Below are 16,579 nucleotides of genomic sequence, written 5' to 3' on the forward strand. Positions count from 1 at the left end.
ATTGCCTGCACCGTCATTCCCCCCTACCAACCCCGCTAAATTCTAATTTTTTGCCCTGCATCTGGGTGCCTTCTTTAACCTTCTTAACAAATTCAAGTCCTGATGAAAATCATCAAATTTCCATCCGTGGAAATGCTGTTTACTTTTTCCCATATGAACCAAGGTTGATTTCTTCAACTGTCTGTTTTGTAATTAGCAAACTTCGGGATGACATTCAAAACTGTTGGTGTTTGGTCTTATGGTTTGATACACATTATATTTCTACTAAGTTGTGTGAATCACTTGAGCGCAGAGCACGTTTTCACATATTCACATTTGCTGCTTTGCCCCTACCAGTTCTAACATTAATAATTTCAATAATATTTTGTATCAAGTTGATTGAAATTTGGGAAAGTTAACTTTTTGGGGTAAATGTGTAATAGTGGTCTAAGGGTATCCTTACACAAAGTGACTAGGCATTAAGAGGCAGATTTATTAACATTTGGTGCAGCGCAGAAGGACAACTTTCTGAGCTGGGCTGAGTCAAATGGAGAGGGCAGGAATGCACCAAATCTACAAATATGTGACGTATTCCTGCTCACTGGGTCCAGCCCAGCACTGGCATACTTATGGCTGCCAGGCACCAACGCATGCACCCTTTTACTAGGGGAGCTGTGTTACAGCCAGGATTGTTTTTGTCCAGAAAGGGACACCTTCCTGCACGAAAACAATACTCTGAGGCTTTTTCCTCTCTCTATGTGTGCTGCAGAATACAGCACACTTGGAAAGAGATAAAAACAAAGAAAAATAAAGTGTTAGTAAATCTGGGAATGAGCCTAAAAACATGGGTGGATGAATAGGAAAACCCACGCTCCACTTATGGAACGCTTTCCCAGGGCAGATTAACACAAGGCAGCGACTTGCATTTGCTTGCGTTACTCCAGATTTCATAAATAATGCCCCATACACTTGCTAGCAGAGAAAAGACAGCTAGGGATGTCTGTCTCATCTCTTGCTTCCCACTTGTGCAGAGTGCAATTGATTATACCCATGTGGCCCTTCAGCCACCCTGCCGCATTGCACACATATTCTGCAACAGACACCAATGGCATTCCATCAATGTGCAGGCTGTCTGTGATGCCAGTGGGAGTTCCTAGATGTACATGCGGTGTTTCCAGGCAGTACCCATGACAGCTTTGTATTCTGCATGTCACCTCTTGGCTGCGAGAGAATTTGACAACATGTGGCTGCTGGGTAAGTACCAAGCACTAAAAATGAGGGATATGTGCAAATGAAGGGGCTTATTTACAAGCCCCTTGTGCTGCCGCTACGTCACTTTTTCCCATATGAAGAGTGACGCACCTGTGGTGCAAGGGGCTTGTAAATAAGCCCCGAAATATGTGAATGCCTCCTTACATTAACAACCATTGTACAATAAGAATCACCAAGCCACATACACGATCTCAACAGACACTGCATGTACCAAAGTATAGATCATGTTCTTTCTAAATTTAAGATGGAAATGTAACCTATTGCCCAATCCTCCCTCGTCAGGCAATGCTGGTTATGCACTCTCCCCTCAACTCCTCACACCTTACAGACATCCAACTACTGTACCACAGCATAGGTACAGTCGGGCACACATACAAACTCGAGCCATCATAGAACGTACTTTTGGTCTCTTGAAGTCGTGATTCCGTTGTTTAGACCGTACAGGGGGTGTGCTGATGCACCCCCCTGAAGTCGTGTGCAAGATTATATTAGCCTGTTGTGTTTTGCACAATATAGCTTTAACACATGGCTTACACATACCTCTTGTACCTTGGCTAGCTCTGAATCCAGGCAACCGGGCCATTGCACATAACCGAGGTCAGGGTATGCAAGTCCGTGATCAGCTGGTTGCCACGTTTTTCACATGAGCATGTGTCATGGACCAAATGTGGTTTTGCAGTCTGTTGTCAATGATGAAAGTTGAATGATGACTCTGTCCAACAATTCTATCCCCTGACTTTTTTGCAAGCCACACTAACTGTAAACCATAGCTGTTGACAGGAGTCAAAAGACTGACCGTGCATCAGGTCATGTGCTGATGTCAGCAATCAGTGTAGTGGATGTCCCTAAGGAATCTATTGACTCAGAGGATAAGATGTATATGTTCTGAGAGACCCTTCCGTACCTTTTGAAAATGGGTTTCTGAAGCAAAAAACTATTGCATTGTTGAGTTTTTGCCTCAACTGATTTGACGCCCCCACAAATGAAGGGTCAACAATGTGAGTGATGATGTTCTGGCTGAATGTGCCACTATGTGTCTGGGATACACAACACTGATTCCCCCAAATTTACCCTAACACAACAGACAACTCTTGTGTTGAGCACTAAATATGGACTACATGTACCATAATGCAAAGGAGGAGAAGACTAAACTGGGGTATGCTATTGTGCTAGCCCCCCCTTGTCTCACCCCACATCTCATTAAATAGTATGTTCTCCCTTTTGTTTCATGTCTATGAATTTCTCTTACACTGTCATTTCAGGTGTTTCCGCTACAGAACAAAAGGACGGCAGTGGATTTGATCTGTGATGGTAGATGAATCAGAATGAACTCAAAATGGCTGTCAATTACTTCCTGTGAAGTTCCGGTCCATTTTCGCAACTTCCAGTACAACCGCGCACTCTCCATATAAGAAACGTGCGCATCATATGCGGACCTGACGCTCCGCAACTGGAAAATACGTATATGGGCCGTAATCTCTGAAATCGAACCAGAACCCATTATTTCATAAAGGAAATAATATACACGAAGCGGGAGACAGGAAATATATCACAGGAAGTTGTTGACAGACATTTTGTGTTCATTCTGAGTCATTCTCTCTCACAGATCAGATCCTCTGCCATCCTGCTGCTCTTTTCAACCTTATTTCCACTAATATGGATGAGGGTTATGAGGAAAAACCACCCCCTTTCACTGAAAAAGAATTAGACATTTCAGATTAGGGGTTGCTACTCAAATATCCTCAGCTATATGGGGGGGGCCACAGGACCAGCTGAGTAATGCAGCGCAGGCTACACTATGGGCCAACATTGGTGAGTGCTGCAGTGCAGTGGGCGTTTATACAAGAAAGGCCAGGGCGTGCTGCAAACACTGGGAGGGCCTAAAATGCTGGGCCTCGCACAAGGCTGAGGAGCTACTGGGCCAGTCTTTCCAGCACCATGTGTATCATCCCCGCCTCTCTCCACTGTACAGGAGGCTCCTGCGTGCAGCTTGGCCGACCCTCCATGCTCAGCTGGAGGACATTGAGCAGCAGAGAACTGGTAAGTGCATTATATGCAATATTTGTCTGGAAGTATGATGTGAGTGAAGGCAGAGCTGTACTATCATGTGTCCCAAGCCTCCATTCACCTATTCTGTTTCTATGCAGCAGTCATCATGAAGCAAAAGGCTCACAGTATCGCATTGACTGTCCAGGGCAGAGTGCATTTTGGGATTTGTAGTTTTATTATGACAACTGGGAAATTGAGCCATACTCGTGCATTTGTACAGAAATGTTCACTGCCGGCACCGCTAATAGTGAATCAAGGGAATCATAACTGATGTGTGCATTGGATGAGGAATGGTACAGACACTGTCCAGCGTGTATGAGAGGCCAATGGGTATTGGATACTGTGACTTGCATTGCATTTGGTGAGTTTGGGTTCTGATTTAGACAGATCATCATGTGCCTTGGAGTCAAGACAGACTTTAAGATCCTTGCCTCACTCTTAAGTATTCCCAATTTTGCCAAGTGTGTCCACAGACACACGTCTTACCCTCAGTGGCTTGCATGCCATTTTGCATGTACAGGTAGCTGTAACAACGAGCCACTACTGTTCATCAGTGCACGGCACTACCTGATCAGTCTTCGAAGGCAATATGTGGCATTCGATTGTCAGCTTTTGTGAGGGAATAGCAAAAGGATAGACTCGCAACTTAGCAAACCTAATAGCCCAGACACTATATGGATGTGTGACCCCCAATCAGCATTTGTGTTGTCTCATACAATGTGAAAAGAACAGTTGATGGACAGAATGCGGAACAATGTCATATATTCACCCCAGTACAGAGATCTGGGCCTAAATCCATAGTTTTTTGCTCACAACACCACCCCAATTCAGACATGGCCGTATGCAAATCAGCCTTGACCCTGTGCCTCATGGGAACAGTCCAGCCCGAACTGCCAAGCCATGTCTTCCCTGGACCGGAATCAAGCATCCTAGGACTGATTTCTGGCTATCAGCCGTCTTCAGCCAGGATAGCTTGACTCCAGGGGCGTGGAGAGCACGGTACTCACGTCTGACCATACCCATCCCACTCAGGGTGACAAATGCAAAAACAACAGTTGATGGACAGAATGCAGAACAATGTCATACATTCACCCCAGTACAGAGATCTGGGCCTAAATCCATCGTTTGTTTGCTCACCACACCACCCCAGTTCAGACATAGCCATATGCAAATGAGCCTTGACCCTGTGCCTCATGGGAACAGTCCAGCCCGAACTGCCAAGCTATGTCTTCCCATAACGATGGATTAAATCCAGATCTGTGACTAGGGGTTAATGTTTTGACATTGCGCAACATTCCGTCCATCATCTTGTGTGTTTTGCTGTCTCATACCATGCTACACAACAAATATTGTGTCCAGAAATAAAAGTACAGAAATACCATATTACAGACCCATTTCAATACCATCTGACCTCTCCCTGATCTCCTTCTGTAGACTGTGTTTGGAACATGCCCATGTATCAGTGACAGGACACACTGATCACAAGAGTGCCAAAGTTGAGGGTTGGCCAGTACAGATGTGTAAGCCACCAAAAATCTTGTGAGATGTCCATGTCAGACTCAAATCACAAGATGGCGGTAAACATACTCGTAATTTAAGTTCATAAACACTGACAACTTTATAGTGTGATCAGAGGAGAACAAAGTCTGACCTTGGCTCATCTAGGTATGTGTCTTATCCTGACATGTACAACCACTATATCATGATTTGTTTGACATTTCAGTGAGCTCAGTTGGCCAAAAGGACCAATAGCAGGACACGGTTCGGAGGAGAACATCTTTGGTGCCCCGGCGGCTTTGACCTCCTTACACTAGTTAGGAAGAAGAGGATGAGGCAGGACCTTTGACATACGAGGCCCCCTGACTTGAGCAGTCGCCGCCAGGAAAGCCACACTCCCGCGTCATTTATTGCCGGTTGAGATCGTCTTTTGTAAACGACCCTTAAGTGGAAGCCGCCATCCCGTAAGGAACTCTGGCGCTTTCATTGAATTCCACCTAGACTCACTAAGATGCCAGCACACGGACACCAAAAGTAACGGATTAATTCGTATATGTTACTGTTGACATCTACAACTGAATAACCTTGGTGGAAGGCCCACGACCACTAATTGGTACTGAAGGAGCGAGACTGTGACCCTTCAGTCGTCCATAACCATCCAGGTGTAGGAGGTTTTTTGATCATCCCAACAAAGAAATTTTGGGCCCACAGCTTTATTAACCACGGTACGGAGTTCTTTTGTGCCACATACGTCCTGAGGAAGACCCGCAGGTCGAGGTCCCCAGCTACCCTAGTACCACCAGACGGGTCGAAACGTCGACGCGAAACTCCCCTAAAATAGGACCACTACCGTTTTCAAACATTATACATGCCAGTAAAAGAATGTATAAATGTTAAAAGAGAAATAAGCAATTAGTGGCCTTTGTACATATCTCTGCTGTCCTTTGTACAGCACTGTGTTTTTTTCAATTTTATAAACAACCCTATGTCACTATTCTGTTGAGGCTTACACCCTTTCTATCAAAATCACTATTTCTCTCTATTTTTCCGGCACCTTTATAGAAGCACGCTGCTCTCTTTGTTACCGTTCGTTGTTCAAAATTTTTTATTAATGTATATATGAAATTTCCTCGCTGTGTTGGAGTAATTCATTAAAACTCCTCATTTTTGAATAAATTCATTTTTTGAATAAATTAATTTTTCAAGGTGGATGCATTTCTAAGTTGTTTGATAAAATCTACAAGTGGTGATTAACTTGAAACACCTATTCAGTCACAAAAATGATCAACTGTGAGTACTGATTCATTGAGCCAATAATCGATTTCGGGTTGGGCCATTGTTTCTATGCCAACTTTGACATCAGGAGGCAGGGGGATTGTGCCCACACAGACTGAGCAGGAAGACACCTCTGGTGCTATGGACGGGGTGGAGGCTGAGAACATTGAATGGGAAGAACTGGACACCTTAGGCCAGGGTGGAGATCTACTCTCCCTGGACCTTTCACTGGTTACTTTTGGCGAGGTGGCCCTGGGGCAGGCCACTACACAACCTGGGCCTGCCATCAGCCCTTCTCTAACTCTAGAGGCCCCCATTCCATCGGGGCCTCCAGCTGCATCCCCTGCAACCAGTCCCCCTCATTGTAGCTGCCGGGTCGACACCAACATTTGCTCTGAACCCGAGGCACAACACCCCTCATGTTCAACCCAAACGGCTCCCTGTGTTGTTCCCCCTGTGGCTGTACCAGAGGACTTGATTTGTGCATGTGAGGGTTAGCCAGACATATACTCTTGCATTATGCTGCAGATGTGTACAGGGCTACGCGTGATCAAAGAGGAAACTGCCCAAACCCTGTCCACCCTCACTGCCGTGGCGATTCCCTTACTGCAGCCATGTTATCTGTCATATCCCAACATCCCTCCCACACCACTGTCAATGTCTCCCCCTGTCTTTTGTGCCAAACTATTTTCCCTGTACTCTTTGTGTGTCCCAACTCCGTGTGGTGCCTGTCCTGCACCTGCCCTCCAGGAGCCCGCATCGGAAATCTGGATATTTTTCTGCTAGAGGATGACGAGAAGGACACTTGGCCTGTTGGACAGAACTTTCTTTGGGGACACTTATCTACTTTGTCCTTTGTACATAGACTGGTTCCCCTGACATGTTAAATGTATTTTGCCCCACTCCAATCCAAGTTCCCTTCTCCTTTTATAGTAGGACCATAATTTGTTTTTCTTTCTCCCTTCCAAATGGACTGTTGTTGTTTTTCTAATCCAATACATTATTTTTTTTACATAAAATCTTGTTTTGATTCATACTTTTTTCTATCTTGTCTAACTTCATTGTGAATGTCTTGTACAAAATATGGACATATATTTTGGGAGTCATCTGCTCTGAACATGAGGACTTGTTGCAATGATGGGGTTATCCTTGCACATATGTCACACAACACACATACATCCTCACATCTCTGGGCCACCAAAATTGGGATACATTTTCCTATCAGGACATGATACGCAACAGAGTCTTGACTTATGAAGAGCATTTCTATTTATTTACACATATTTACACTAATCAAAAAGATTTTGGGATGTAATCAACAGGGATCGTGCTTGCAACTTCATATTTTTGGAGGTGAAGATCTCTGTGAGGGATCTTGTCTGGGTTGTCGCCGAGGTGCATGTTGGTGTGGTGCATGTGCCTGTACAGGGGGTAGTGGTGGATGTGCAGGTGAGGGGAGTGCCTGTATAGGGGGCGGTGGTGGCTGTGTACCCTTGCTCTGGTCCTGTGCAGTTTGTGGTAAAGGTCTATGGGTGTGATATTCTGCAGGCAGATGTGATGGCTCACCTTCCTGCGTTGACCATGAAGGGAGACTTTGGGTCGCTTTCAGCATTCCCTCCATCATCTTCATGGCCAAGGCACAGTGTCTTGCACTCTCTTCCCTTTGGATGGATATTATGTCTGTGATATTCTCCGACCTGTCTTGCCAAAATCTATCCATCCTGTCCAAAACGTGGGTCAGTCTGTCCACCACCTGTGGGAATTGGCGCATGTCCTGCAGGGACTTAGGCATGTCTGATAGGGTATACCCTATTGCACGAATTTCCTGCCTCACATCTGCCTGCTGTTGGAAGAAGTCCTGCTCCCACTGTGTACCTTGGCCAGGTATAGAACCTCTATGCAGGGGCCGGTCATGGATGAGACTGCCAGGTCCAACAGCAGGGGGAATGGCAACTGAAAGCCTGTGGACAAGAAAATGGCGCACTGGGATATAGTGTATAGGGAGGAGTTTGTAGGGGAACCACCACGTCTATAATGGATGTGAGGGCTGTGAAGAAGTGATGTATGTGTTGGGTTGCATGTGAGCTGTGGCAGGTTATCTATATGCTGAGGACAGGCAAACTTTCTTATTGGAGTCTGAGGCACTTTGCTATGTGGAGGATGTGAGGCCTTGCCAAATGTGTGCGAACTGGGAAGCTTTTTGGGCCATGGCATCTGATTCATCATCCTCTGCGAGGATGAACAGATGGCTTCATCATGGTCAATTTCTTCAGCCTCCTCAGATACATCATCTTCCTCCTCCTGCAAAGTACTTGCAGCCAAATTGAAACCTCAAGATTGGGGCTATTCAAAGCTCACAGATAAATTCCTTTTTAGACTTAGCTTTAATTATCGCTTACTCAGGGATCAGTAATCCCTCTGCTGGACAATAAGGAACAATCAAAAACATCAATTCAAAGAATGAAGATCCAGGCAGGTCAATCTTCTTGTTGTACCATCAATTCTTTATTCGTATTTGGAAATTGTATAAAAGCTCCCAGCACACGATTTGCCTACACGTGTTTAGTCTTTCACAAAGACTTTCTCAAGGCATAGGCACTGGTGAACCTGGCTCCTCATAGGTGTAGTTGATGAAGCAGTCCACAATCCAGCAGCTAGAGAGGGAAGTGTCAACATACTCAATGATCTGCTTTACTGTGACAGTTATGGAAATGATATGGTATGTATGTAACTTTGAAAACACTGACTGCTGATTCTATGCAGAAGGGGATTTGGATCTTTGTCAGGGTTTTTGAATCTATTAGAGGGAAACACTTCATGCCACACTTACCTGATGGACAGGTGCAAGAGGGTTCACTGCTGCAGCCAAGATGTCTTGCATTCCCCGGGATGGTGTTGTACGCTGCACTAGTGTCATCCTGTCAGCAGCTGTGATGAGATATACAGATCCATATTTCAGTACACCAGATGGTAGATATGTGATAACATGTATATGCCACTCTCAATGACCATTGATACGAAATTCTTGCCCAATGTCCAGCATGTTTACCTCATGGACTTTACATGTGGGCCCCTGCTCACATGCAGCAGTTGTCATCTGTAAACTCCACACCGCACTGACATCAAAGAGATAATACATCAACAGACAAACGTGTATGAGAAGGTTACTCATATTTGAAGGAAGGGGATAAATAATCAGGGCACCTCTGTATTACATTGTTTACACCTTCACTGTTAAGACCATCATGCCTCTTGGGTATAGTGTTGTCTGTTGACAAGTCAAAAGGAGTGTACATCACTAGGCTGACCAGTTTCACATTTGCACATCAGATCAAACTTTGCATTGCAGAGTTCATATGTGAGATGTGCAATAGTCAGGTACATCTTGTGGCCCATTTGTGATTCCCTACGCAACTTTACATTTAAGCTGCAACATGTGCGGCACTCAATTTCAGACACAAAGGATAAGCACAAGCAGCGTGGACACTACCGTTGCAGAAGTTTGCCACACCACATATCATGAGTATCCCACATTCAACTTATGCCATTGCTTAGAAGTAACGTCTATCAAACTGACACCAGAGCAATTCCTGAAGTAAGGTCCACTATTGTGTTTTGATTATGGCCAAAAAAACATGCCTTCCGATGTTAACAAATATGACCAGCTGGGTGGACTGGACAATTTCATGTATAGGAAAACACATTCTAAGTTGGACACTGGACGCATTCGCAATACTCCGAACAATAGTATTGTACGGTACTAGATCCTTGTTTTCAATTGTGGGAGAGGGATTTGCCATTTCTCATACAAAGGATTCTGGTGCAACATACAGAGGGAAACACATGAGCCTCTGACTGACTAAATCTTTATATAAACTTTGGACAACTTCCTTAATCACAATGGGTGCAACACAGACAGTCATTTTATATACCATTCTTGTCATCATATTTACCTGGAACCACATTGTGGACATCTCTCACAGGCAGAACATGGAGCATGTGGTGGTGGATTGTAATGAGACGTCCTCCTCCAGTGTGGTGAGACGGAGGTGGGTTCTGGATTGTGGGGCAGAGAGAACTCTGTTCAACTCTGTTCCACTCAATCCTGGTGTACTTCTCCTTCACCCTTGCCTTTTCTTCCTGCCACGTCTTCTTGATGTCCTGGACAGTGCGCACATCCTCTACCAATGCTGTGACAGCAGTGGCTAAATTCTGCCATTGAGCTGCCTTCGGTGTTCCATTGGTGCAGTTAGGGGGAGACCATATAGCCATTTGCGGTGCCTTACAATGAACTCCACAATCAGGGTTGTCACCTAAACTGCAAAGTTGTTCTTCCTCCTCAGTTGGCACATTTTCCAGTAGCGATGCACAGCAAATAAAAACAGGCAGTCTCTGTGGCAAAACCTGTTCCTTGAATGTGTCCAGCTTTTATGTGGTTTGTGGTGCTGGTCTTGCAGTTGGTGTTAATTGACTTCATCTGATGCATGGGGGGGGGGGGTGGTAGGTACTTGCACAGGTGATTAGCATTGAGGAAAATGCTCAACTGGCCAGAATGCCGGTATTCTGGCCCAGAAGCAGAGATTTCGGCCCGGGTGCTGAAGTTTCCGCTCCTGGTGTGGAAATTCCGGTCCAAGTGCAGACGTAAAGTTAGGAGTCATAAGTGATTTCTGTGAATATCCAAAATCGTAAGTACCTTCTGTGAATACCAGAAGTAGTAAGTTTATGATTGTCTCAGATTAGTTCTGTTAATCAGTCACTTTGATTTTATTAAAATCTACCAATGCGAGAGAAATATATAGTTTTTTCACTATCTTTGATGTGTGTTTCATTTTGACAATACACCTTTGACAGTTATTTTTTTGTGTGCCTGTTGAACTTTGTAACAGTTAATCATCCACAAATTCTTCCTACAGGTACATATCTGATGTACTCCATAGGTGAGCAATCTCAGACATACTAAAAGGTAAAAATGTATTTGTGCTGAAGATCTCTAAAAGATGCTCGGAAGTGTCAAAGCATACGTTTTAGTCCCTAATTTTCTTCTCAATGACTTCTTTTGCCCTTAAATGCGAACAGTTTTCCAAGTTGCATATCATGTTTTCTATATATTTTTGTTCTCTGTTTCTCCTCCTTCTCCCCTTTTCCTTCTTTACTTATCTTCTTTTCTCCTCCTTTCTCATGTTCCCCCTTTCTGGTCTTTTATTACCCTTATCTCTTTTCTTTCACCCTATACATACCTTCTTTTCTCTTCTTTTACTTAATTATACCTCTTCTTTATTTCCTTACTATGTTTTTTCTACTTGATATTAGTACTACTGTTTTGCATTGTTTTATTGTTTTCTTATACATTGCTTACAATATATTTCATAGTTCATCTTCATATGTTTTTAGTCAAGTTTAACATATTTTTGCTTCTGATAACAGTTTCAGTATTTTGACACTTGTTCTCAAATCTGCTTTTGTTCTTACTCGAATGGATACTTTATATCTTGTTTCTATTAGTATCATATGTACATATTCTACCTTATTCTTTTACATTTAGAGTTTTAACTTGGAATGTTAAAGGAGTTAATAACCCTATAAAACTGCAACATGTGCTAAGTCATTTAGCTAAATTAAATGCTGATATTGTTTTTATCCGGGAAACTCATTTATCAGAGATTGAAGCGAATAAATTGAAGAGAGGTTGGATGGGTCATGTCTTCTCATCTCCGGCCCCTGGGAGGAAAAATGGTCTATCTATCCTTTGCCACAAAACACATAACCTTACTGTGCTACATCAAGAAAACAATCTAGAGGGTCGTTGGGTAATTGTCAAATTACTTATTGATCAAATACCTTTAGTATTGTTTAATGTATATGCTCCTGTTTCTATTGACAATTTGTTTTGGACTTCAATCTCTGATAAGCTTGTTACATTCAACGATGATTATATCATCTTTGGAGGTGATTGCAACCAAGTTTTTGATCCCATTTTAGATAGATGCTCCACAGTTAGATTCTCCAACACTAGAATGCACTCACAATTCACCTCTGCCATTCGTCACAAAGCCATGTCTGATATCTGGAGGCTTTGCAATCCTGATCTACAGGAATATACTTTTTATTCTCCTCCTCATAATTCGCAGTCCAGAATAGACTATATTTTCTTCAGTAAACCTCTATCCCAACTTGTCTCACACTCTGAAATTGGTTCTATTCTGATTTCCGACCATGCTCCTGTCTTTGTGGACTTTGATTTGCTCCCCTTCTCTCCTCATTCTGGCAGATGGCGTTTTAATAATACATTACTTTCGGATCCTAATTTCACAGGCCAATTCACTTCTTTTGTGACTGAATAGTTCTCTCTTAACTCTTCCCCAGACTCTTCTCCAGTAATGATCTGGGATTCTTTCAAGGCTGTGGCTAGAGGTTTTATTATCAACTTCGTTTCACGGAAAAGAAAATTCTTTGAGAAACAACATACTCAACTATTAGCTGAAATTAAACATCTAGAATACTCTTATTACCGTACGAATTCCGACACTTCCTTAAAAAAGCTTATTGCAGCTAAAATATCCTTTAATAAATCTTCCACAGAAGCTGCTTCCTCTTACCTTTTGAAAAGTAGTGCCCGATACTATGGAGGACAAAACAAGATGGGCAAATTGCTTGCGAACTATTTAAAAATTCGTAAAGCACGGACAAAAATGTAATCCATTCGTAACAATGCTGGTGACTCATTTTTTAAAGACGAGGACATTCTCAATGAATTTGTTTCTTTTTATAAGACCTTATACACACCATAACAACACCCTTCATCCGCTGCGCTCTCCTCCTTTTTTGACTCACTTCTTCCCCCTTCACACTTCGCCTTGGACTTTTCCTCCTAGGATACCGATGTCTCTTTATCCGAAATTAAAACAGCTGTTTCCAAATTAAAAAGGGGTAAAGCACCTGGCCCTGATGGCTTTACTATTGAATTCTATCATAATTTTTCCTCTTTATTAGTTCCTCATCTTCTATCGCTCTATCAATACTTTATACAATGTAACTCTTCTTCTGGTTCTTTTCAAGAAGCAGTGATTTGTTTAATCCCCAAAGAAAATAAGGACCCTTCTTTATGTAAAAACTACCGCCCAATTTCTTTGGTCAATTTGGATTATAAGATTTTTGCTAAGATCCTTCCTCTTCGTATTGACCCCATTCTTCCATATGTTATTGAACTGGAACAATCTGGTTTTGTTAAAGGTCGTCTGTCTTCAGATAATTCCAGAGTCTTTTTTAATATTCTCAGTAAAGCCTCTTCCCTTGACTATCCCATTGCTGCTGTAGCATTAGATGGTGAGAAAGCTTTCGATAGAATTGGATGGGATTTTATGTTTCAGGCTCTTAAATGGATTGGTTTTCCTCCCAAATTGATTTCTTTCATCTCATTATTATATTCAGATCCGAAAGCCTCTATATTTGTCAATGGGAAAACTTCGTCTTCCTTTTTCTTTGTTTCGAGGTGTCGGCCAAGGCTTCCCCCTCTCCCCTATTTATAGTTGCCTTAGAACCCTTCTTAACGAAAATCAGACTAGATGATAGAATTTCCGATTTTAAACTTTGTACTTCACAAGTTAAATTGTCGGTATACGCTGATGATATCCGTCTTTATTGTTCCAACCCCTCTACTTCTCTTCCGGCTTTCCTATCCCAAGTCGACACTTTTTCCCAACTCCCTGGTTATCGTCTGAATTCAGATAAATGTGAGGTTCTTCCCTTAAATGTTCTTTGCCTAAAACAAGATTTTATCTGAACCGATTTTTCTTGGAAAACTACTAAGATTAAATACTTAGGCTTATGGTTCTCTTCTTCCATCCCTGACACACTGAAAGAAAATTTTGAGGCTCTTTCCAAATCGTTATCTTCTTCTATTGACGGTTGGCATCCACTTTTTCTCTCCTGGCGGGGACGCTTAGACTCAAATCAAAATGATGCTCTCTCCACTCGTCCTTTATCTCTTATCCATGATTCCAGTTCATATTACTAATTTTTATTTTAAAAAGATTGACTCCATTTTAAACAAATTTCTTTGGAAAAATAAATCTCCTCGTATTTCTCTTGCTGCTCTTAAAGCTGATAACATTTCTGGTGGTCTTAAATTTCCTGATTTCAAATCCTATCATCTTGCTTTTTCACTTCGTCAAGCCTCTCGTTGGATTTCTTCTCCTGATCAGGATCAAGATTCTCATCCTCCTCTTTGGCTGGAAATTGAAAAATATTTCATAACCCCTTTCCATTTTGATGAATCTCTTGCTTTTATTAAAACAATTTCTTCCTTTCGTCCTCAAGTTATTTCTCATACTTGTAAAATACTAATGCCTCTTCTTCCGTCCTCCTTCTCTGCTACCTCATCGCTGGACCTTCAACCCACTTGGAACAACAATTTTTTACGCATTAAAGGTAGGACCTTTTACCGGAAAGTATGGAGATCCAGAGGTTTACTATGGATTTCTCAATTGGTATCTAATGATCTTCCTGGTTCTTTTCTAGATCTTAAATCGTCCTTCTCTCTACCTTCCTCCTGTAGATCTCAATATGATTTACTACTCCCCTCCCTCCAGCAATACCTTCTCTCCCTACCTACTAGTCCTACTATTCCTAACAAATGTACAATACTTTTTCCTTTACTATCTCCCTCTACTTCTGCCTCATCACTTTATCGTAATTTATTCTTCTCTTCGGATAGACCCAAAAGTAAATGTGAATTGGCCTGGGAAAAAGACCTTGCAGATTGTTGGAGTACTCCCTTTTGGGATAAATTATGGTTAAAGATTCATAAGACGTCCAGAACAGCCAGCACTTCTCAAACTTTATACTTCTTATACAAACGCCTTCCCTTCACTCTGATGAAACTAGCCTCCTTCTCTTTTGACCTTTCCTCCCATTGCTGGTCATGCAAACATCCCTCAGTAGATTTAAAACATATGTTGTTTGAGTGCCTTTTACTTTCCCGCTTTTGGCTTTTGATTTGGTCCCAAATTAATAAAATCTTTCATACCCGAATTCCTTTTTCTATCTCTAATATTTTTCTAGGCTCCCTTTCACCCGTATGGCCGTTCCCTTCCTACACTCCCATACTACTAGATTTGCTTATCGCAATAGCCCTACACCTAATTACCTCTAATTGGAAGCAAGCTGAGAAACTCACTTTTAAGGCCTGTCTGTTTCCACCACAGATTAGATGTTTCCCCTATTTCTTTAGGTATTAAGAGAGATCTTTTATGGCTTCCTTTATCATCTTACTTGTCCTCCTCAGCTTTAGCTTCCACTTCTTTACTCACCTCAGAGCAGGTCAGGAAACCTCCGTGACCTCTAATTTTGCCTATGCTTACATATGTTTTAATATATGCTTTCTGTTATAATTCCTTTCTCCTGATTGTGACTATCATACCTTGGATGTTCATATTCAATTCATTGTTACATTTGTTACCTTTGCTAGACTTACATTTGGGTAATATTTTGGACCCCCCTTTTCTTCGTTTCCTCCTCTTTCTCTTCTCTTCCCCCTCCCTTCTTCTCCTCTCCTTTTCTACATATTATGGTCATAATTGATTTCCAATGTAACGTTTGTATTTTATTGCATATTCTTTCCTATACTGTTTCTATTTTCTTCAATAAACTTTTAAAAAAAATGCGAACAGTTGTAGAGTCTCAGTCAGGGTGCATAATAGTTGAGAATTGTTTACAGTAGGTTTGGTCTTACAGGGTATCCACTATCACAGGTGTAGTGAGGAACTTTAATTTGTCATTGTCAGACAAACTTCAAAATATACATGGTGTGTGTGACACATTGCTAGTTTAGACATATGTGTAGTGTGTGTTCCATTCCTAGCAGCCTCCCAGGTAAAGCATTTTCACATTCGTCTGATTCTCCCTCTTCTTTTTTAAGCATTTCTCTGTGTAGCCACCTTCCAGTCAGCCGTGCTTTTTCCATCATTTCCACTGACGATAAAGCAGCAGATACAAGACTTTCAATTCCACAGGCCTCTCTTCTAATAACACAAGAAGAAAGAAAATATAAGACACCATAATATACAAGATAGCAACCTCTGATTTATTTATTATCATTGAACTGGATTCCATCGAACTGTTAGGTAAATCATTCCCTTTTTACATTCTCACCCGGATCTTCATATATTCTTACCCATTATATTGAAATGCCTTAACCCCTTGCGTGCTTCGGCCGGCCGCCGGCCGTCTGACGTCACGGTGGGCGTGTGTGGAGGACGGCCGGGGGTCGTCCAAATCATGCCCACGCCATAAATCACCCGCACCGCGGCAAAATTCGAGCCGCGGTCTAGGGGTTAAACAATTTCCTTCAGGGCCATTTACATGAATTGCTTAATAAGTATTGCCCTGATTCTCTAACCATAGGAAAGGAGGGTTGAATCGACTGATCAACACATAGGATTTTGGCAAATTACAAGAAATTGATGTTTTCCTAGCCATGGTGTCAGAAAGGTTAGATTGCATTAAAGAT

The 16,579-nt window shown here is 42.3% G+C and overlaps 1 long non-coding RNA gene across 1 annotated transcript in view; it reads left to right on the forward strand.

Annotated features, from left to right (window-relative positions):
• The window catches only part of LOC144824999 (uncharacterized), an 873,331-nt gene that overhangs the window by 752,844 nt on the left and 103,908 nt on the right, over window positions 1-16,579 (forward strand). The window contains exon 2 of the long non-coding RNA XR_013609233.1: window positions 10,986-11,035. This is a non-coding gene — a long non-coding RNA (uncharacterized LOC144824999). The remainder of the gene's footprint in view (window positions 1-10,985; window positions 11,036-16,579) is intronic.

This window comes from Lissotriton helveticus, chromosome 3_1 (genome assembly GCF_964261635.1).
Source record: "Lissotriton helveticus chromosome 3_1, aLisHel1.1, whole genome shotgun sequence".
NCBI lineage: Eukaryota > Metazoa > Chordata > Amphibia > Caudata > Salamandridae > Lissotriton > Lissotriton helveticus.